Source organism: Dasypus novemcinctus, chromosome 26 (genome assembly GCF_030445035.2).
Source record: "Dasypus novemcinctus isolate mDasNov1 chromosome 26, mDasNov1.1.hap2, whole genome shotgun sequence".
Classification (NCBI taxonomy): Eukaryota; Metazoa; Chordata; class Mammalia; order Cingulata; family Dasypodidae; genus Dasypus; species Dasypus novemcinctus.
In genome coordinates, this window is record NC_080698.1 from 33739540 (window position 1) to 33763248 (window position 23709).

Genomic DNA, 23709 nt, shown 5'->3' on the forward strand with positions numbered 1-23709 from the left:
CGGCTTGGCCAGTGGGCTCCAGGGCATGGTGGTGGCCATCTGTGCCTCTGGCTGCAGAGCCGCTGCGTGCTTGCCGGGGGACTGGGCAGGAGTGGGCCTCTCACCTATCCACCGATTGTACCCCAGCACAGACACGGCAGCCCTTGGGGGTTGACTGTCTGCTGTGTGTTAGGGCAGCTGGACGTGGAAGGGGAGAGAGGCTTCGCGCCCTGACGGGGGTACGGCGATGGTCTGGTCACTGGTGGGAGTCGGGCGGCACTCTTGTGCCCACCGGGTTCACAGAGCAGGGTGCTGGCTGCCTGTGCAGACCCACGCTGGCCAGGCGAGCATGAGGGCGTGCGACCTTAGAGAGCGAAATCACCATGACAGGAAGGAGCAGAGGAAGAAAAGGAAACGTCCTGTGTCTTAGGATCTGCAGTGGCACTTCTGGTCCTGAATTGGGAACAAGGGACCCTACAGTTTCTCTTTGCACCAGACCTCATGGATTATGTAGCTGAGCCCCACCCCCACAGCCCCCTGGACTGCCAGGACAGGTCCGAGACGGCGCCTACCCCTGACCCCTGCCTGCCGCTAAGGGAACCTTCTCACTCCTGACCCAGAGGGAGAGACCACTCCTTTCAAAGGAGCCCCTTCCTGTCTAAATCTCAATGCTCCATTCAATTTGAAACCTCCTGGCAGGTTAGGTCTACATGTGTTCCTCACTTGTAGCTTCCTTTGGTTCATTCCTCTTTATTTTATATTTTATTCCCATTTGTTGAGTACTTGCCATGCTAAGTCCTTTACATGGAATGTCTCATGTAATCCCCACAACTGCCCTCTGAGTGACATGCTGCTCTTAGCCCCACTTTACATATGGGGAGACTGAGGCCTGAGAGTTGGCCCAAAGGACGCAGCTGAGGGTCGTTCTGCTGCCTCTTCACAGATCCCATTCCCTCATGACCGCCTCCGCTTTGCCTACGTTCCCCTCGATGACGTAGCCTTTCTTCTCAGTTCTCTCCCACGGAACCTAAACTTCAGGAGTTTTCCAGGAAGTTTTCAGGCATCCCTAGCACATCGTGGAGGTCCCTGGGATTGGCCTTGGACAAGTTTCCTGGATGCTGAGAGCTGAAAGGACCGGCTGCCGGTCCTGGGAAACGCTTTCCTGAAAGAGGAGATACTGTGAACGCGTAAAAGAAATTTTCTGACGAATATATAGCTTGGGTGAGCCTTCTCAAATCCAACAGGGAGCGATTGATGCACAACTGCCTAGTTATTTACCAAGGGAAGTCTGCAGAAAGTAGGCACACTGGAGACTTTCTTCTGTGAGTCTTTCATTGCCAGGAGGCACCCAAAGAATGTGGAGGTTACAGGCCCCGTCCTCCCAGAGCCAGCTCACGGAGGGAGAGCTGAATGGTGCTCTCTTCGGAAAGCCAAGTTAGGATTTCAGTAATTGCAGGCCGGCTGCCGGCTCTCTGGCGGCAGTGCCCGGTGGAGGCTGCCAGCTGGCCCTGCTAATTACCTGTCGCCCAGGACGGGGAGGGGAACGCGAGAAAGGACTGAAGGGGCCCAGACAGAAGGCACTGGAGCACGGCAGGCTGGCAGCTTTGGGATCAGGCCGCCCAGCTGGCCCCATGGCAATCGCTCTGCTGTTGCGGAGAATGACTTGGCATGTTTCTGTCTTGTTCCTCCCAAACTGCCCTCTCAACACAGGCATGTCTGTCTCCCTTCAGAGCCACGAGCCTTTAGTCTAGAGTTTTCCCCAAGGCACCGCAGGAATTGCCGAGGATGGGCTTTGGGCAGGAGCTCAGAGAGGGAGGGAGAAAGTGGCTGTCTCTGGTCTATGCTGTCCAATAGAAATTGAATGTAAGCCATGAAACAGGTGAAAATAAATATTTTCGTTAACCCGATATATTCACGATGTGATCATTTCAAGATGTAATCTATAAAAAAGTGTTGAGAGGTTTTACATTCTTTTTTTCTGTATCAGGTGTTCAAAATTCAGCGTTTCGTTTTTTTGTTTTTAACATGTACAGCACATTTCCCTCGGGACTGGCCACGTCAAGGGCCACTAGCTACATGAGGCTGGGGGCTTCCATATTGGACAGTGAAGCTCCAGATGGGTGGATGAAAAGACAACACGAAGCATGCCTATTGGCCTCTATTATGGCTTGAATTGTGTCCTCTCCCCTCCTCCCCCTGCAAAGATATGTTGAAATCCTAGCCCCCAGTATCTGTGATTGTGACCTTCAGTGGAAAAAGGATCTTTGCTGATGCAATTAAGATGAGGTCATTCTGGATTATGGTGGGCGCTAATTCAATGACTGGTGCCCCTAGAAGAGGAGGACAGAGAGATACACCAAGGGGAGAGGGCCACGTGACAACGGAGGCAGAGTGTGGCGTGATGGGTGGACAACCAAGGAACACCAAGGATTGCTGGCAGACCCTCAGGCACTAGGAAGAGGCAGGGAAGGATTCTGCTCTACAGGTCTCAGAGGCAGCACGGCCCTGCCAATACCCCGATGTTGGCATCTGGCCTCCAGAACTGGGGGCAAGTACATTTCTCTCGTTTTAAAAAGCTATCCAGGGAAGCGGATGTGGCTCAACTGATAGAGCGTCCACCTACCACATAGGAGGTCCAGGGTTCAAACTCAGGGCCTCTTGACCCGTGTGGAGCTGGCCCACATGCAGTGCTGCCATGCACAAGGAGTGCCGTGCCACGCAGGAGTGTCCCTGTGTAAGGGTTCCCCATGCGCGAGGAGTGTTCCCCTCAAGGAGAGCCGCCCTGTGCAAAAAAAGCGCAGCCCGCCCAGGAGTGGCGCAGCACACATGGAGAGCTGATGCAGCAAGATGACACAACAAAAAACAGATTCCTGGTGCCACTGAGAATGCAAGCAGACACAGAAGAACACACAGCAAATGGACAGAGAGAGCAGACAACTGGGGTGGGGAGGGGAGAGAAATAAATAAATCTTTAAGAAAAAAAAAAAGCTACCCAGTTTGTTGTAACATCACAACAGCCCTAGGAAACTAAGATAGCCTTCCTTGATCATATGGGTTTTGCCTCCCAATTCCCCAATCCCTCTTTTTATCTGGGCTTGACCTTTGCTTTCCAAGCCCTAGACCCTTGCTACTCCAAGGTGGACTGGTACCTCCAGGAGCTTGTTAGAAACGCAAAACCTTCGGCTCCAGCCAGGACTACTGGATCAGAATCCACATTTTAGCAAGATCCCTAGGTGATCTGTGTGTAGCTATATTTGAGAAGTGCTGTCCTAAACCTCTCTCACCTGCTCTCACCATCGCACTTGACCTTCAGCCCCTGATAATTCCTTTCAGTTTGGGGCTCCCTTTTCATCTGGATTCTCTTGTTCATCTACTGAGCCTTTGGTTACTAGCAAATACAGATGACACTTGTATTCTCAGCTACATTCCCCAGGCTGCAGAAAGTCAAGAAAGTGGAAATTAACAAAAATGAAATGAACATAATTTAGCTACCATTTATTGACACTTACTATGAGCTTGCCCCCATGCACAGCAGTTCCCATTCTTAATTTCATGAATCCTCATGCGTTTTTAGGAGCCTTATGCATTATTATACCCATTTTACAGGCGAGGTTCAGAAAGAAACATTCATACGTGACTAATTGCTGGTAGAATGAGGCTTAAATCTTGCATATGCTTGAAACTGGAAACCCAATGCTGTTTGGTTAGGTTCCTGTTAAAATTGTTTTAGTGCATGTGTGTATATGTGTGTGGTGGGGGCAATTTCTCTTGCTCAGAAATTCCTTCATTCTGATGTGTTCATTCCCATGATCTTTCTCAAAATGGATGTTATATATTTTCCCATTGTTCTTGAACCCCAGCCTCATCCATCTGACCCTCCGAAAATGCCTTCACCTTCTAAGGAAGTTCAAAACCATGTCACATGAATGTCCTCAGATCCCCTCTTCTCAATCTTGAAATCTCTGCGCATTTTTATTGTGCCTTGACTTTTGCTCTGTGTCCTGGCTTCCCAAACCACCTTATGACTTTTTTGATTGCAAGTTGGCTTCACCTGGGGACTTTCCTGTCCGGGTGGGATTAAGGAAGGGAGAAGCCCTGCTGAGCCTCATTAGTATTCCTAAGCCTGCCTAGCAACTGGCACAAATTCACTTACTGTAAACTCAACTCAGCATTGTGATTTATAGCCTGGTCTCTTGGAGGCCAAGATGTGAGTCACTCTCCAAGCTAGGTCATTTCAGGATGCACTTCCCCAGAGAGATTTTGGACAAAGATGAAGACCCTGGTGATGCACTGAAGTTACCCCCCAGCATGAGGCTCTAGCTGAGCAGTTGGCTGGTCTCCCTTGCTGACATCTCACTGTCTCTGTCTCTCTCTCTGTATCTCTAGAGATACAGGGTGTCTCTATCACAGGGTCTTGTATTGTCATTGGTTGGATAAATTGGCCTTGCCAGCTGTGTTTTGAAGACCCTAAGACAGGGGTTATAGCCTTTAACACAGTCTGGCACATAGAAGGCATTGGAGCGATGCTTCTGAATGAATGATTAGCTCTCTTACTTTGGTCCTTAAGGCAAGGATTTGAATGCAGGTATTTTATTTGGAAAGGAAAGGGAACACCAATAGGCAAGTGCGGACTGAGATAAAGAAGGGCAAACGTCAATAATGGATTTGTTTATAAGTCACCTACCTCTACGGGTGACTGGAGTTTGGTGCCACTGGAGAAATTCTAGGAGCAGGTGGAGAACATGTGCCTCCAAGCTATCCCATCTGTCAGTAATTGGTTGAGGGCTGATCACAGGGAGTGTTAATTCTCCAGTACTCTTGGCTTAACGTGCGAGCAGCAAGGCAGGTTCCAGCAGCAAGAGGTTTTCAAGCAAAGAAATAGAGGTGCTGGAGGTGGAAGTCAGATTAGTGTGCACTGAAGTGCTAAGGGAGAGGATATGAGTGGGGCCTGGCAGTGTCTGCTAATGATAGGCTGGATTCATGAATTCTTCACCATCACCAGCTCAAGAGGGAATGCATTACCTCTTACTCTTTAGCACCCAGCTCTGGAATGCCTTTCTGGTGCTCATTCTTCAGCAGGTATCACTTTTATTAAAATGTTGGAATGAACTGAGTCACAGGCACTTGGCCCAGAGTGTAACTTGTCCCAGGTCCTGACCCACAGATGCCTTTGGATGGGTCCCTGGAAAGCATGGTTCCAAATCTCTCGTTTTGGTTTCTTTTGGCTACCTGGTGGACCCAGCAGTGGAGACAGGCTCTATGACAATGTTGGATACTGTCCCTCCTCCATTCCAGGTTTTCTAGCTTCACCGACCAAGCCTGGCTGGGTAGAATCCCAGTCTAGTTCAAAAAACTGCTTTGGGATCAAAGCTGACTTTGGGGGAAGAGAATCTATACCAGGAGAATGAAAATGAAAAACGTCTCTCTCCCTCATCTATCCTCTATCTGCCTGCCTGCCTGCCTTTCTAGCTTCTATCATCCACCTATTTCTCAGTCATCTACCACCATCAATCATCATGTCTATCTTATCTTGCATCTCTGTCCTCTTACCCATCTTACCTATATACACAGGCACACATACACACAGTTTTTGAAACAACATGACGGGATAAAGTCAAGGACTTTGATGAAAGAGAAATATCTGTTTGGGCAATGATGGAGAAACAGAGGGTCTGATAGTTTGGTAGGTCAGGGCCTCGTTTTGCTAAAATCACCCTAGGTGGGTCTGTGTTTAAGTAAACTTTCTAGAATATTTATATTAATACCACCCTATGGACACCTTCCTTATCTACAGCATTTCAATCTTTTTGGAGGACTGTGTTCTCAAAGGGAGAAGGGCACAAAAAGATAAAAGCATAAAATTGAAGTTAAGATTAAAAACCCAACTTGGTATGTGCTGCCTGAGATAGCAGGTTCATTGGTTTTGACAGTGCCACAGAACCCCAGTCTTTGCTAGTTCACAGCTCTTCAAGAAAAAGATCGTTTTCTTGGAGTGAACTATTCCCTGCTGGATAGCTCTCAAATACCAAGCCAAGTAACTCTAACTGTGGGGAGGAGAGCGTGTACCAGAGAGAGCCCATTGTAAGCCAAGGAGTCTCAGAGCATCATTTCAGTAGTCTTTCAACTATATTTATTTAACCTTATCCCTCTGAATTAATAACATAGAGGGAATTCATTTTTTCCATTCATTTATTCATTCAAATATTTATTGAGCATCTACTTCATTAGGGATTTGGTGATCAGTAAGAAAGCCAAAGTTGCCACCTTCATGGAGGTTATATTATAGTGGTGGTGGGAAATAGGAAATAAGGAAGTTACATAAATGTGGTCATTTCAGATGGTGGCAAGTGCCATGAGGGACTACAATGATGATACTGCGGATGTTGATTGGTCAGCATGGTTCATTAGATGGGACATGTTGTCATCTATCACAGTATAACAAATCACCACAAAACTTATTGGTCAAGGCAACAATAATCATTTATTTTTGCTCACAGAAATGTTAGACAGGGTTCAGCAGGGATAGTTCTTCTCTGCTCCATAGAGTGTCAGTTGGGAAGGCTCCAGTGGGGCTGAAGAATCAGTTTCCAAGATGGGTCAATTCACCTGCCTGGCAGGCTTGGTGCTGACTGGCACCTGAGGGCTTAGCCAGGGCAGTTGGCCAGGGGAGGCATTTACCTGAGCTTCCTCACAGCATGGTGGCTGGGTTCTAAAATTAGTATTCCAAGAGAAAGAAAGTTGGAGCAGCAAGGCTCCTTAGAACCCAGCCTAGAAGTTCAGACAAGTCATGTGGCCAGCCCAGATTTAAGGCAAGGGAATAGATTCAACAGATGGTCAGGAGGGCCTCTCCGAGGAGGTGACTTTGGAGTTGGGACTTAAAAAATCAGTAGGTACCAGGTGGGTGAAGAGTTTCAGGGGTTTCAGGCAGAAGGAACAGCAAACGCAAAGGTCCTGAGTACGGTGTGAGGGAGGAACGTTAAAAACACTAGTGTGACCGCACACTGTGGGCTGGGGACGTACTACGGGAGGCAGCTGGAGAGAAAGGCAGTGGCCAGATGACATGGGTCAAATTGAGGAGTCTAGATGTTATTGTAAGTACAGTAAGAAACCACTGAAGGATTTTAAGCAGGAGTGACATGATCTGATTTAGACTTTTAAGAGTTCATATTGACTGCTAAGAGGATAATGGATTCCCAGAGTAGGTCAAGTCGGATGATTTGAGACCAGGGAGGAGGCTGTAGCAGTAAAGCAGATGAGAGAAGGTGGTGGCCTGGAGCAGGACAACATCCACGCTGATGGAGAACAATGGATGGAATTTAGATGCACTTTTTTTTTTTGGCAAAATTGTTATAATCTGCTGTTGATTGGATGTGGTGGGTAAAAGAAAAGAGGAATCCAGGATGACTGACATTTGTAGCCTGAACCTCTGGATGGTGAGGTCTTCGTGCAGCTGGGCCCTCTTGTCTCCTTCCATATTGTGTTTGGCTGCACTTGATGTCTTGGCTCTTTTAACAGTAACCCAAGGAAGATGCCAGTCAAGAAGCCATCCCTATAGATCCTGAGCTGTGGCCCCTATTGGATGCACCTTCTTGCTCCAAACAACGAAGACCAGCTCCAAATCTACAGGGTAAACCAGAAGTGCTGGGAATTAACCAGAAACAGCTCACAATGGGTCTGACAACTGGTGAATAAATAACCCAGCTCTCTTGCTCACCTCAGTTGGAAAATCTGTGGACCTGTGTACGCTATAGAGTGCCCAGCATTTCCCTGGAGGATTAAGCTTCACTTACCCACAGCTGTAGGTGGCAGGGTAACCTTTCTCTGGGCTGCCTTCCCCTCCCTGTCTCACTTCCCCATTCCCCTCCTACCATTCCCCCTACTCCCAAATAAAAGACTTGCAAGCAATCATTGTCTCAGGGTTTGCTTCTGGGGGCACACACCCTAAGTTAGAAGTCCCTCACAGGTAGCTAATTCCCAGTGCCTCAGCTCTCAACTCCCTCTGTCAGAGAAGCTGGCTGCTCCCTGAGAAGGCCGTCCTCTGGCAATCCTGGCTCTTGAATATTTCAACACCATCAATCATGGGGCCCAGTGGTACATAAAATGGTTCATCTATAATATAATAGGGGATTAAAGAAAAAAAATCCTCTTGTTTAACCCTCCACTTACTGCTCTCCCTATACCCAAGCAATGGGTTACCCAAGGGTTGAGGGAGAGAAGACTTGTGATGTTCAGGTCACTCTGTGCTTGAAATAAGACAGGATAGATAAGTTATGGACTACATAAATTTTAATTGTTAATAGGGTGAAGTTGAGGAGATAGAGTAGGAAGAATGATGTCAGCAAGATCCCAGGGCCTGAAATTTCTCCAGCACACAAGGCAGAACTGTGGAGGTTTAAAATATGTTCACAGATTCTTGGGCACTCCTCCCTTCAAAGGTAGAACCTAGTTCTCCCCTTGAGCATGGGCTGGAAGTAGTGACTGCCTTCCAACAGACAGAACATGGCACAACTGATGGTATGTGACTTCTGAGAGTCCATCATAAAGGCATCCTTTTCCTCTAGAGTCACTGGGTCTTGGGAAAAACGGGCACCATGTCATGAAAAGACATCCATCTGTGGGGACAAGTGAGCACCTGAGCCCTCCTGTCAATAGCCACATGGCCTTCCATATGATTTCCCAGTCAAGCCTTTGAGTGGCAGTGTCCCCAGTCCACATCTTGACTGCAACCACATGAAAGATCCAGAGCCAGAACCCAGCAAATCCACACCCAAATTCTTGACCCACAGAAACAGTGAGGTGGTAAGTGATTATTGCTTTAAGCCACCTTCATTTTAGGGGTAACTGGTTATGTGGCAATATATAACCAAAACAATTAGTTTGATTGTTAATGGGGGGTGGGGGATAGATCAGAAAGAATTCATCAGGATTTTAGGGAGTAAAGTTGCTTTAGCACATGACATAGATCAATATTTTCTTCTTATACTAAGAAATCAAGGCACAATACTGGGGACAATTTACAACATAAAAGATTACTCATGGAACCAGAATTTTGTGTGCGGAAAGACACCTCAGAAAGTAGAAAGGTATTGTTAGTTATAGACAGGGAAACCTAAGTTGAGAGAGAATAAGTGATTTTCTCAAAGTTCTCATACCCATTTTGGAGGGACCTGGTCTGAGTTGGAGGCAACAGGCAAACTCTGAGCAGTCGTGGGGACCAGGAATCCCCACCCATCTGGTTAAGGAGGTCATTTTCCCATGCACCTTCAACATTGCAGGCTCGTAGCCCTATTTGCAATATCCAGGAGACAGAGCTGTGGGATTACAATTCAGAAACAATATGTAAAGCCAATTTGTTTTTTGTTTATGAAAAATTGTTGAAGTCTTTACTTAAACAAATCACGAGTCCCCAAACACAGACAGAAAGTACATGTTGAATCATTTTCAGCTACTTCTTGCCAACAATTGGCTTGTCATCTGACAAGCCCGGCCTTCAAAAGGAAGTCTTGAATGTGAAGACTGATTGGGGAAAAGTCTCTAGAATGGAGATGCCTTGCATTTGCTGCCCAAATATTGAGGTTTTTCTTCAGCTGTTGCAAAGTTTCTACTTCAGGAACAGTAATAAGGGTTGACATTGCTTTACAGAGTCCCAGGTAATTTTGGTTAGGTGAAATCTCACGCTTTAATAACCATAGTACTTTGTTGGATCAAGCAAATAGCCTTAGTACCAAAACCAGATACCCAGAAATACTTCAGGAAGAAACCTACTCTCCTTTCTCTGCCCATCAATGTCTTCTTATAAATAGCAATTGTCCTAGATTTTATAACTGGACTTTCACATGTGGCTGGATGATCCAGCTGCTGCAGCCTTCCTATCCCACTGAACTGGATACCCCTCTCTCTTGATCCCTGTACCCCAGCTGTGTTAACCTTTTAGTGCCTAAAACAAGACAAGTTGTTCTTACCTCCAAGCCTTTGTACCTGTTTTTTTCCCATCTGGAATGTTCTCATCTCCTGGTTTTCAGAATGCCAGGCCCATGTTCGATGGATATCACCACAATGTCTAGTCTCAGTTCAAATGTCCCCACGTCAGAGACGTGCCCTGATGACTGTGTACACCCCTGCCCTTCCCATATTTGATCGTCAATTTTATGTGTCAACTTGCTTTGGTCATAGTTAGCAGTTATTTAATCCAACACTGATCTAGGTGTTCCTGCGAGGGTATTTTGTAGATGTGATTTTAAGTCAGTTTACTTAAGATAACCCTAGGTAATCAGAGTGACCCTGATTCAGCCAGTTGAAGGGACTTGAGAGCAGAAATGAGGCTTCTCTAAAAGGAGGAAAAATTCCACTTGTGGACAGTGGATTTTAGCTTGTACTTGAGCCTTTAGCCTGCCGTTGCTGACAGCCCACCTTACCAATTTCTGACTTACCTACCCAGCCCCCCATAGTCACACAAGCCAATTCCTTACAATAAATCTCTAAATATAGATATCCTACTATCATTCAGGAACCCTGAATGATAAACCACCCCAGTAAACTCCATTTGTTTCCTTAGTACCAGGGTTACCAAATTTAGCAAAAATACAGGATGCAATATTTGGGGTACATATATACAACAACAACAACAACTTTGTTTTTCTGAAATGCACTGAACTGGGCATCTTGCATTTTATCTGGCAACTCTACATAGTACTTACCACAACTTGAACACACTGTTTATTGATTTGTTTACTTACCTACTGACCATCTCCCCCATCTGTTCTGTGAGCTCCACGAAGACAGGGATGTTGCCTTTCAAGTTTACAGTTGTATCCTCAGTTCCTAGCACGGTGTCTGGCACACAGTGGGTGTTCAATAAATATTTATGTGGTGAGTGAATAAATGAACTTGTATCACTTGCGTATTTATGCTTTCTGTCTTTCTAGCCCTAAATCATCCATCACACGTGGAAGTCAGGTTTCATTTCATCAGCAGTTGAATGAATGGTTCAAACTATGGTATGACCTGGTTTCTGCAGGCCAACAACTCAGTTTTTCATGTTATTTCCACGCTTTTCTGCCCAGTAGAGTGCTAGTTTGATTACTTGACAATTTTAAGAGATTTTGCTCTTATTATTTGGTAAAAATGAGCAGAAAACTGGGAAAACAAAAGTGCTGGTAACAATGACAAGAGGCTTGTCTCATAAACACAGTACGATCACGATGACAAAGAAAATCGCTAGGCATGCTAAATACAGCAAATCTCCAACCCTGATCAGCAACTTAAGGAATTCAGTCTGCTTGGCTGGCTGCTCAAAATGAAAGGAGGAACAAGAGCCCTATGAAGAACATGTACGGCGTTCTAAAGCTGTCACTGACGACTGGCTAGAAGTTGAATCAGGGATTTTTTTTTTTTCCTTTAGCATCTGGAGACGGAAACCACTTTTAACAAGTGAACCCATTGTTTAATTTTAGGCATTGGCCTTTTGTACTGCTTGCAATTTAAACCTTGGCTCCAGTGCCACCTTCTCCCTGAAGACTTTCATCCCACTCCCCAGAACCTCTCTCTCTTTTCCTGGGCTCCTGTGAGTGCACGGGAATAATTTGAGCACCTGTTCTCACATTCCCTTGTATTGTAGTTACCTGTGTAGAAGTCTACCTTCTTCTCTAGATGGCAAATTCCTTGAGAACAGGAAACATTTTATATCCTTTCCACCCCCCCCACCCTAATGCTCCAAATAGAGCCTTGCTTATAGTGGGCTCAGTGAGATGGTGGAAATAAGCCTGAACTTGAAGTTAAAAGGCCAGAGTTCAAAGCCCAGCTCTTCCACCCGAAAACTGGGCTCTTTGACAAGCCATTTCATTCCTCTCGGAGGCTCAGTTTCCTTGTCTATTAAACGGGCACATCAAACACAGCATTGAGAGGCTGGCATGGAGTAACAGAGGGGGAAACCAATGGAAAATTGTAAGTTTCCAGGGAGGTAGAAGGGCTTAAGGCTATAAGCAGAAACAATGGTCAGAAAAGGTGGTTGAATGGGAGTCTATTTTACTTCTAGATCTTCTCGAGAGTTGGCAGAGAATACAAACTAAGGTTTCTTTTTAGGCAAGAATGTCTCTGGATTCTGATGGAATAGGCCTTTTCCCCTTACCCCCATCCCTCTACCCACATGGGACTGAAATTATCTGTCCCGGAACAAATTCTGTCCCGGGCTGCGTCAGGGTTTGAAACCTCCACTGTTCCTCTGGGCTGAAGGTTGCTGTCCATGGACTTGGGCTGAAATAGCAATGGACCTCCAGACAGGTTCAGTCAGGTACGTGGTGGTGAGGAAAGAGCAATGGGTTTGGGGCCTGGAGACAAACACTTCTACACCAGCTCTGCCAAATTCCAGCTATTTGATGTCACCCTCCCAGCGTCCAGCCTCTCTTAGCTTCCGTTTCATCTACGAGCATGCGTGGTAACTATACTTATACTACAGGATGGCTGCAAGCCATCTTGGCACTACTGAAATTCTGATCGAATCCTTTGTGGCAGGGGGATGCCCTGTGCATCGTAGGGTGCAGCGCAGCACCCCAGGCTTCCACCAAGGTCACATGACTCCACCCCAGTTGCAACAACCAAAAATGTCTTCAGATAACCTATGGGCGACCACTGTCCCTAGTTGAGAATCACTGCAACAAGGGTTAAATTCAATTTTCCTGTGTGAGCTTTCATAAATAGGAGAGCCCAAAACAAGTGTTCTTTATAATTATTTTTCCTGGATTCCAGGCAAAATTAAATTCTCCCCATCTGTGATGACTTACCACTTAGAAAAATAATGACAGCTGCCAATAATTGAATACTTTCTCTGTGCTGAGCTCTGAGACGGTCTCACTCCACACATGAGAAAACTAAGGCCCTGGTATGCAGCTCGTAAGTAGTGAAGACAAGACCTGAACCCATGATACATGATGCATGCCTCCAAACCCAGGCTTTCAACCCCAATGAGTTATCTATTGCTGTGTAACAAGTTACCCCTAGCAGCTTAAAACCACATGCATTTGTTAGCTGGTAGTTTCTGTGGGTAAGGAGCCTGGGCATGACTTGGCTAGGTCTGCTCCAGACTGCAGTCACATTCCAGCCAGGACAGGGCTCTCATCTGAACACTGAACTTGGGGGGAACCCACTTCCAAGCTCACATGGCTGTTGGCGGGATCTAGTTCCTTGTGGGCTATCACCCAGAGGCCACCCTCAGTTCCTTCCCTCACGGGCCTCACCACAGGATGGCAGCTTGCTTCATCAAAGCCAGCAAGTGAGAAAATCTCTGGCAGGATGGACATTACAGTCTTATGAAACGTCACCACAGACGTGACCTCTCAGGACCTTTGCTCTCTTCTGCTGGTTAGAAGCAAGCCGCTAGGCCATCCCACATTCAAAGGGTGGGGCTCACTCAAGGGCCTGAGTACCAGAAGGGGAAAGCATGGGGGCATCTTAGAGGCGGCCTGCCACTCTCCACTACCCTGCTTCCTGTTCAGCCCACTGCGTGGTAGATTTGTAGGCCTGTTTCAGCTACCAGCGCAAGTGCTGCTTCTTGTTACATAGATGAAACTGTGCACTTTGTCCAAAAAAAAAGTGCTTGATTTTTTTCCAGAGAGAGGGATGATGATTTTTCTGGACTGGGCAGCTTTTTTATGTACCTCTTCTGGAGTCAAAACCAAAGCTTGGAACTTGGTAGATCTCAAACTGTAGGCACAGTGAATGAAAAACTTATTCACAAGAGGAGAGAAAAAGTTCCAAGAGAGGGAACGCAGGAGAGGTAAACTTTACTGGAATGGGGGAGCCACTTTAAAATGAGGAGCACAGATGTCTGCCTGAGTTGAGTATTTTGACGCAGAAGTTCAAACCATGAGCTTTAGCATTCTATACACTGGATGGTTGAGTTGATAGCCCCAAGTAGCATTTTTCTCACCAGCAACCGAGGATACAGAGATAATGAATGAAAGCACCCAACATCATTTATGGCTAGAGCAGTGATCAGCAAACTATAGCTCATAGGCCAAATAAAGTTTTATTTGCACAGGGCCATGCCCATCTGTTTATGTACTGTCAGTGGCTGCTCTCCTGTGGCAGCGCAGCACAGCTGCGACGGAGGCCGTATGGCCCACAAAACTGAACGTATCTTCTATCTGGTCTTTAGAGAAAAAGTTTGCCAATCTCCTGCCCAGAGTAGAAATTCAATAGGTAGAAGCTTAAAAAAAAAAACAAAAAAACACCCAAACAAAAAACAAGCCTGGGCGGTTTGCAAAAGTGGGGCCACATGGAGGAAGTGCACGTTTCAGAGGTTGCTGTGGGAGGTGTGAGCTGGAAGGTGAGAAGGGAGGGGTGAGGAGGAAGGAGGAGGGAGGGATAGACTTCAGAAAGAAACTTGACCATCTTGGGAAGTTGCCTTGCAAGCCTGGGGCTAGGGAAATCAAGCAACAAGATTAAGAGGAAGGAAAAGAGTAAACCAAAATAAAGTGGGGGAAGAAATCTAAATTGGGCTCATTTGTGTAGGGGAAAAATAAAAAATCACACCTGGAGCCCTGCAATGAGTCCCTGAATACGCAGGAACCACGCTGCCTCCCTGCCATCCTCTCTCTGAAAAGAATCCTGTTGTGCACATATTAGCCAGCATTTGCTCAAGTCTATGTGCCAACTTCAGGCTCCTAATAAGCCGTCTCCCCTTCACTTTGCCCACTGGAAATGAGAACACAGGGAGAGATTTGTGTGTGGGCTTTTTGGGTTTCACAAAAAGACAGCTTGATTAGCCTTTTAAAAAATATGATTGCTCCTTGAATCCCCGTGCATAAATCAGTTTCAAGCGATTGTGCCGGTTGCTGGCCCCTGCTTGCCTGGATAGCAGCTGAAAGTATTCTCCGTCCTAAACAAAGCAGGACAAATAAGAAGCAAAGACCCACTCAGAGACCTAGAAGTTAATAGAAACGGATTTTCCCTTAAAGAAACAGTTCATTTTGGGAGTTGTAAAAAGGAAGAAATGAACCATTCGAAAGAGCCTTTGAGGTGAGTGAGTGGAGCAGGCCTGGCTATTGGAATAGAACTGGTTTGGGGTTTGGGGTGGAGATGGTTTGTCAAATTTTGTGGTTACTCCCTAAACACATACCACTATTTCAATATCAGATTTGAATATGCTGCAACTCCCCCGCCTCCCCAGACAGCTAAACCAAGAACCCCAGAACGGTTTGCTCTCTGCCCATAGACTATCTGGGGTTTCTGAAGTAGGTGATGTATTCTTTTTCAGGAGATCAGACCAAATAGAAATCATTCCAATTAAGAACACCACTGGGCAAGCACAACAGCAAGCACCCACCTCACACAAAACTGACCAACCACGAAGTGCAGCCTTTCATATGTACTGCTGAAGGCAGAATTTCTGCCTAGGAACCCAGAGTTGATTCCATGGGATAAAAGTTACCTGGTAAATTGGGTTGAGAGGATTTTTTCCCATGCATCCATCACAAGGCATTTTAAATGCTTATCATTTACAACTGCCCAAAGAGTAGGGAAATCTCACTTGATTACTGAGTTCAAATACTAGAGAACCCAAATATTATTTGGCTTATTAATACTAAGCCTCCGTTAACCACCAGACATATTTTCAAAGATGCACACACTCAAATCCTCTGCACATGCTTTGGTAAAAGCCTAATATATGGGACTTCTTGTGGCAGGCAACTCGTCTTACTTAGGGAGTGGGGTTCTAAATTTTCACAAAGATGAAAATTGTTTACAGTTGAAAGAGTTTTTGAAATCCCTTCAAATGCCCACAAGCACAGTCTGAGCAGCAGGAACTAAACCTGACTACCTCACGCTCTCGATCTCCTCAGGTGGAATTGTGCACAGAACCAGCGGCCTGTTGACACTACTGTTGAAATTACTTCTCTTTGTTGCTGTTTTTGCTGAGGGCTTGGCCATGAATTCACTTTAGTCAAATGTATGGATTATGTAACTTGACTATAACCTGGTTCACTCTCCCCAGGAATGTTAGTCCCCACTACAAACAAGATAGATAATACTGTCCTTTTTGTAGGAAATTTCTGACCACCAGATTTTTCACTACCTGATAACAAAGACCCTCCACTATTTTACTCACTAAAGGCACTACTGCTGTCCCACAATTTCCCTTCTTTTCTCCTATACAGGCTGGCTTGGCTTTGAAAGATTGGTTAATCCCATCTCCCCCTGCCCCCCTTTATTAGCATTTCCAAGGGTAATGCTCAAAGCTTTATAAATGCAGACAATACCTTGAAATTTCAGATACCTCCCAAGGGCTTCTTCCAACACAGATGTAGACAATTGAGTATGGAATTAGCAAATTTCCAGGCACATCCAGATTTCTAGAGGTTAGAAGGTTAGAGGTGAATAAATGGACTTTCTTGACCAGATACTTCTAGTTAAAAGTGCCACAAGCCAACTCAAAATAGCTTAAGTGAAAAGGAAAAACATTTTTGACCCATGCAAATGAAAAGTTAAGGGAAGGTATTGGCCTTGGGGTTCTAGTGATACCAATGAGAACGTCACCCCCCCCATTCCCCCACTCCGGTCTCACACCTATTTTCCCTATGGGTTGGACTCATTCCCTCCTACCACAAGTACACTTCCTCCATGTATGAGAGTTGGGTGAGCTGGCTCATATCATCCATCTTAGCAACTCCAGAGGAAAAAGGAGCTTCTGTCTTCTGGTACCCAGAAATGAATCCCCAGAGGCTGATTCTGATAGACTGTGCCAGGCAACAGGCCTCCTGGGCCCCTCTCAGTGGGACGGGAGGGATTCATCCCATGCCCACCCCTGTGGCCAGAAGGGAAGGCTAATGAGTTTGGCAGCTGACAAGTTCCACATGGAACCATACAAGCAATTTCCCAAGGAAAGATGAGGAGAGGGTTTGGGTGCAAATATAAAAGAAGAAGAAATACTGAATGGAAAGAGCAAAAACTGTTCATCTCAGGGTCCTAAGAAAAATTAGATAGAAAACAGTGTCTCACTCCTGTATTCCCATACTCAACCAAGCATCTTAATGGACCTGTGAGCACAGCTGGCCTTACTGGCATTATGTGTGATATTACCTCTGTCATTTTAGCAATAATCCTAAGTAGTCATCCCTGAACAAAATCCACAACTTGGGGAAAGCATTCTCTAATTCCAATATCTAACTTGGGGAAAGCATTCTCCAATTCCAATATCTATTCACTTCCTACGTCAAGGTTTTGTTAAGTGTTCTAATTTTGGTGGTTTACCTTAAAAAAAACTCTTCCTCCAAAAAAGAAAAAAGAAAAAACAAAAACCCCACAAAAACCCCACCAATGCCACAATTGCTTGCCATACTTATAGCAATCACTTTTGGGAGCTCCATGTGTGGATGGAACATTCTCAGACACCTTCTGCAGCCGTTCTAGACAAGACATCAGCCAGAGGTCACGCCAGTTTTTGTTTATCTCCTCTCTTGGTCCCTTCTCCCCTCCCTTCCTCACTCCTCCCCTATGCACACATATGCTTCCTCTTTTTGTTTCCTGCTCAAAAACCCCCATTATCTACACAATAAATTTCACATTCAGCTATTTAAAGACTTTAGCAGTCCCATCTTCCAGACTTATGGCCTATTAATGTGCTTCTGTTTACAAACCTTATTTTTTTGAGTACTTATGAGCCAAGCACTTTGTAAAGTCCCCATCATACTTTGGTTCCTGGTACCGTCCCAAGCTGCGTGATGGTACTGTGCCCACTGACTGCTGAGGAAGCAGCCGTAGAGGAGCTGGGGGACTTGTCCGAGACCAAAGTTAGTAAGTGGTGGTGCAGGAGTGCAGCCTGCCCTGGCACTCAACCCCATCCAGCACTGCCTCCTGCGGGTGTGCTAGCCTTTCTCTATGACTCACAGCCTCAGGTCCCCCTTCTCTGACACCTTGCTCACACCATCTCCCCCTGGGATCATCTCCCCAGTTCCCTCTGCTGAGTCCCGGGAAACCAAATCCAAATCCCTACCTGCTTTCCTGACCTGCGTAGATTTTGGGGTGGGGTGGGCAGTACTTTTCCTCATTCCTTTCCCCTTCATTTCCAAAGCTCCTGCTCTCATTTCTCTTTGTTCACCCTCAGGAGCGCACACTGCACCCCTGGCCCCCCACCCCCACCAACGTGCCTTACTAACTTCACCTCCAACAACTCAAGGGAGATCTCTACAGACCACTATTAATAGCAGAGGTTCCTCCTGTTTTCAAACATTGTGGAACTATCTGCCACATCGTAGCCACTATGAGCTTCCCGAGAAACCCAAAGTCTTGACCAGAAGAAGCTGATGACCTCAAGTTAGCAAGTCGAAACTCAAGGGTAAGGAGCTTACTTGCCAATAATTTTCAAAGCCTTTCTTTCTTGAGTTTTGAGTGCAGCAAGTGCAGCAATGATAGGAAAGGGTGATCTGGGGGACGAATGAGTTACCACCTCCCTCGGCTCCATGGTTGTTTGAGGTCAGTAGGACAACAAAGCCTTCTATAAAGCAGGGTTCGGCAGACTCTTACAGCAGAATCACCTGGAGGGCTTGTTCAAACACATTGCACTTGCCCCCTCTCCGCTTTCTGATTCAGTAGGTCTGAGAATCTGCATTCCTAACATGTTCCCAGGTGATGTCGATGCTGCTGATCCAGGCACCCCATTTTGAGAACCAGTGACCTAAGGGCTAACATACTGTTGGAGACTGAGGGGTGGATGAGAGTATAGCATTCAGATGCCCATCTGGATGAGGCTTAAGCAACAAGGCTATTTATTTTCTTAAATTTCAAGGAGTCTGGAGGTAGGAGGATCCATGCTTACATCAGCAAATGATTGATTTCGTAAAGGACTCAGGCTCTTCCCATTTCTCCACCCTGCCATGATCATCATGTTAGCTTTGTTCTGGGACTAGCCTCTTTATTATTCCAAGCTGGTTGCTGTAGTTCCAGGTATCACATGTGAACCCAATAATGTCTGCCTGTAGAGGAGAAGGGGTTTCTTCCATATGTCTCTTTTATTAGGAAGCAAATTCTCTCCCAGAAGCCCTCCAGCTGATCTCCCACTAAATCCCTTGGGCTTTGAGAGTCACATGTCCACGGCTCCTGAAAGGGTAATGGAATTACTGCCATCAGGTGAGAACAAGCAACATTCCCCACTGCTCCTCAGCACCTGGGGTGGTGAGCCCTTGAGTTAAGCCAGAGCTCTGCCTGCTACAAGAACAGTGGAGAAACGCCCATGGGGGGGCAGTCGACAGTGTCTCTTCCTCTCCAGGTGCCGTGAGTTGAGAAAACAGACCCAAGGAGGCGGGGGCGGGGGGACCAGAGCAGCAGCCAGTGCTCCCTGGCACGCTGCGTTGGAGGAGGTCTGCAGCGCTCAGCTGTGCTTTTCCTACACAGCATCCAGTTTTCCCTCTTCTGCTAGCAGCACCCCCATTTTAGGATGCCTTGGTGAGCCCTCTGCCTCACTCAAGTTAATCCAATCTGAGCCTCTCTCCTGGTGATTTTAGTCTTGAGCAAAGTGATACATGAGCAGAAAATATTTGGAGTTGATGCATCTCACTGGGAACGTCCGCCCCTTTCTGGAAATAGGAATAGGCATCCTCCCCTTATTGTCCTATCCTCATCGGACTCACTTTCTCACTTTGTCCAAGCTCTTTATAAGGCCTCCAGTCACACAGATTAAGAACTATTCTGTTTCCGTTTGGCCAGTAATAATGGATATCACCAAAGTTTCTATTTACAAATGGGTTCACACCCACAGGAGTGTGGCTTGAGATTCGTACATGTCTTTTGAAGAGTCCATGATTCAATCCCCCAAAGTACTGCAAGATACCTAGGTAAAAGCCTCAATGTGGTATTTAAACACTTTGTAAGAGAAATAAACTACCACTGGGTGAATTCAGCAAGCCTTTGTCAAGTACCTACTGCTAGATGCTTAGCTAAGATGAATGAGATTTGTTCCTTTTAAGAATACAAAGTATGACAAGAGACTCCTGCATATCTAACAATAACTCACAAGTTCGAGGGCAAATGCAATTTGGGAATTCCTCTTGGATAAAGCAGGCAATGTCATTGGCCTTGGAGTTTGACATTTGGAGGTGGGAAGGGCAGCAGTCCAGGCAGGTGAAGCAGAGTGAGCCAAGACAAGGAGCCTGGAAAGAAACGAAATGTTGAAGGGCTGGGAAGGTGCTGTGTGGTTACAGGAGGAGCCAAAATTCCAGAGAAGTTGCAGTTAGGTTAGGGAGGTACTGATGGTTAGTGGAAGGGATTTGTGCTAGATTCGTAGAACAGATGCTGCCAGTGCTCTGCCAGCATCCCTTCATATCCGTTTAGCTTTTCCATGCCTGAAGCATCTCTGGCGGAGACATTTCTTCTTGTCCGAGGGCTAGTCTCTGGAGAAGGTTGCAGGTGTGAGCAGTTAGCTGCAACTCAGCAGGCAGCAGCTGGGAAATGGTAGGGAAAAAAAGGCATGTGATCGACAGTCTCTGCTACCCTAGGAAAATCCAGATAGTTCTGTCCTGGCAGCAGGTGGAACGAAGGCGGTGGAGAGTTGAGCCAAGACTCAGCTGAAGATGTGGGTTTGGGATTCATCCAAATACAGGGGATATTAACACCTGGGAGTGGATGAGGTTACCAAGGCAAAGCATGAAGAGAAAGTGGGGAGGGAATGCGGGGAGACAGAAGGCTGGGGAGAAACCTGAATTAAGGAGATGTGTGTGCCTGAACCTGTTTAATTAGGCATCTCCAGTCACTAGAAAATTGCCACCCAGCATGAAAGCTGGAACCTTGGGGATTTTCCATAAAACTTGTCCCCAGATTTCCAACATTCTTTGGGGACAAAAAAAAAATCACACTTCTCTCACATGGCCAAGGTTCATTTTAACAGGAGACGTGGAAAAGACACAAAGTCTTTACTCAAAGTGGTCGGGGCTAGTTCAGAGCTCGGGCTCTGGAATTTCACTCTTGGGTTTGAATTTCGATTTTACCTCTTATTTAACTGGGAGGTCCTGAGCAAATTACTTACCTTTTTAAGCCTCAATTTCCTCATCTGTAAAATGGGAAGAATAACTCTAAAAGAGTTACTGAGGAGCTATAATGAGATACTACATGTAAAGAGCTTTGGACAATACTGGGCTTTTAATAAGTACTTTATAAGTGACTGTACATTTAGTTAGGCGCCATGGCCAATGTGGGTGAAGTGGGGTGGAAACTTAGGGCATCTCAAGTCATGTCTGTGCTGATAAATAACACAAACTCTGGAGCCAAACTGCCTGAGTTCAAATCCATAGCTACCTACTAATGGAGATGCTATGCCTCAGTTCCTCATCTATAAAATGGGGATGTAAACGGCACAACTCCTCCAGGGTTCTTAGGCAGATCAAAAGAAATATGCACTTTGGATGCTTAAAATAGTGCCTACCACGTAGTGAGTGCCCAGTGCATGCTTATTATAGTGATTATTCCCCTTCTGCTCCTTCTCAGACCTAGCAAGGGCCAAACGCACATGCACTGCTCCATCTAGTCAATTGGAATTCCATGTCATGGTCACTAAAGATGTGCTGGGAAAATTGGGGTTTGCTTAGGGAAGGTAATACTTCCATATTATTTACTGCAAAACTCTAGCTCAAAACTGTGTATGCAGGGGCCCATCTTTGTCAGTCTCCTGAGAATCTTTTTACTCTGAAGGACTTTGGGCCGGGAGCTGAGTCTTGGTGTTTCATGTTTTAGAGTAATTCATATAACCTCTAGAGTCCTTGTAATCCAGTCTCTGGGCAATAGCCCATCACAAGGAACACAGAGATGAGTCCACAAGTAATCTCTCAACAAACTGAAAGGCCTCAATTCACACCCATGCAGTGTTCCCACCCCTTTGCCCATAGCTGGCAGCTGCTCTGGAAACTCTGACCTCTTAGTCTTTTCCAATTCTTCATTCTTAACTTTCTGCTCCAACTTTTGATGGCCCCCAGGCTTCAGAGCCCTTGTGTAAGCCCTATTTCCCTTCCTTCTGCCTTTCCAGACCTGTCTCTCACCACCATCCTTCTGATGCTACAGCACAAAACCTTGGACTGCGGCTGTTAGACTCCCTCTGTCTGGAACATTCGCCTTGACTGGTTACCACTCATTCTTCTAGTCTCAGGGTAAAAGTCTCTTGAGATATGAGTCAGTCTTTCAAAGTGGTGCCATCCCTTGCCCAGTTCTCTTTAACCCTTTGGGTTTAGTTTTGTCTTTTTCCTTCATAGTACTTATCCTAATTTGTAATAATTTAATTTGTTAATTTTCTTTTTTCCCCATGATATCAGGCTCTCTAGAATCCAAGATCCATAAAAGCAGAGATTACATGAAAGTATTCCCTGGACTGAACACTTAGTAGGGCGCTCCATAATGAATCAATGTCATGAATAGATGAGTTATATTAGGTAGCTGTGTGACTTGGGAAAAGTCACTGAACCACTTCAGGCTTTATTCCCCTCTAATGGGGACAGTGAGACTTAATCTGATGTCCTTCTGAGGTCGTCATAAGGACCAACTTCATGAAACAACACAAAGCACCTCAAAATGCAAAGCATGATTATTTTGCAATATGAACCAAGTCGTGATAGCAAAAAATTTTCTGAAGATTTAAACAGCACCCAATGGCACATATTGCTATGTAGTAGGCTCATTCTTTCGTTGGTGCACTGGCATTTTTATTTTTTATTTTTTGCCCTTTTAACGTACCCCTGACCAATGGTCATTTGGGAGGAGTGCACCCAAAGGAATGTGTAAGTAAACAAATGACCTGCTAGCTGAGCTCAGTCCCTCACCTCCTGTCAGCTGGCAAAGTGACTGTCTAAATGGAGAGCAGCTTTCTCTTGGGAAAATATGTATCACTCTTCTCTGCTGCTCTGGCTTGTCATTATCATATTGTTCAGCTCTAGCTGCATTATGCATCCTGCTGTGGGAAATGAAATGGCCTGCACGGAGACACATCGCCTGTCCTTCTGCAATAAAGGAAGGATTTGGCCGAATGGGCTGAACTCCCCACCTCACCCCCTACCCCGCCCTAAGGAAACAACCTAAACCCACAGCCTCATCATGCTATAGCTTGGCTGTTATTTCGCTGACAAAATGTCCGCTTTTCCTAGTTGCACCTGGAGTCACAAATCAGTCACATCTGGTGACTGGATTGGTCACTTTTCTGCATTGTGATTAGTGGGGCCTGCGTACCTGCCACCTTGGCAGAGACCGGTGGGGGACAGTGGGGGTCAGGGCTAACCACCTTGCATTCTGTCCTAGCCCTTGGAATTGACCTTGCTTCTCACTTTCTCCTTTCCTCGTTCCATCACAAGCTGCAATTATCCAGAGTTTGGAAAAACATGGCTGTGTTCTTGAGTTACATAAGATGAACAGAAACCAAATAATCTAGGTACATCCCCTGTGTGCCTGGTTGAATGCTTCTCATTTGTGGCCCATCCAAGGGGGTAGCATTGTCTGTCGATCTTTATGCTGGGAAGCATCCAAAGGAAAAACACTGTGGCTGATTGCCACCCCTTTTCAGGATGATCTAGAAGAGTGCTGCTGTCCAAAAGAACTCTGTGCAATGACAGAAATACTCTAAATATGTACTTTCCAGTACGGTAACCTCCAGACACACATGGCTATTGAGCTCTTGCAATGGGGCTACCAAGGAACTGAGTGTTTAATTGTATTTAATTTTACTTAATTTAAATCAAAATAGCCACGTATCATTACTGACGGCAA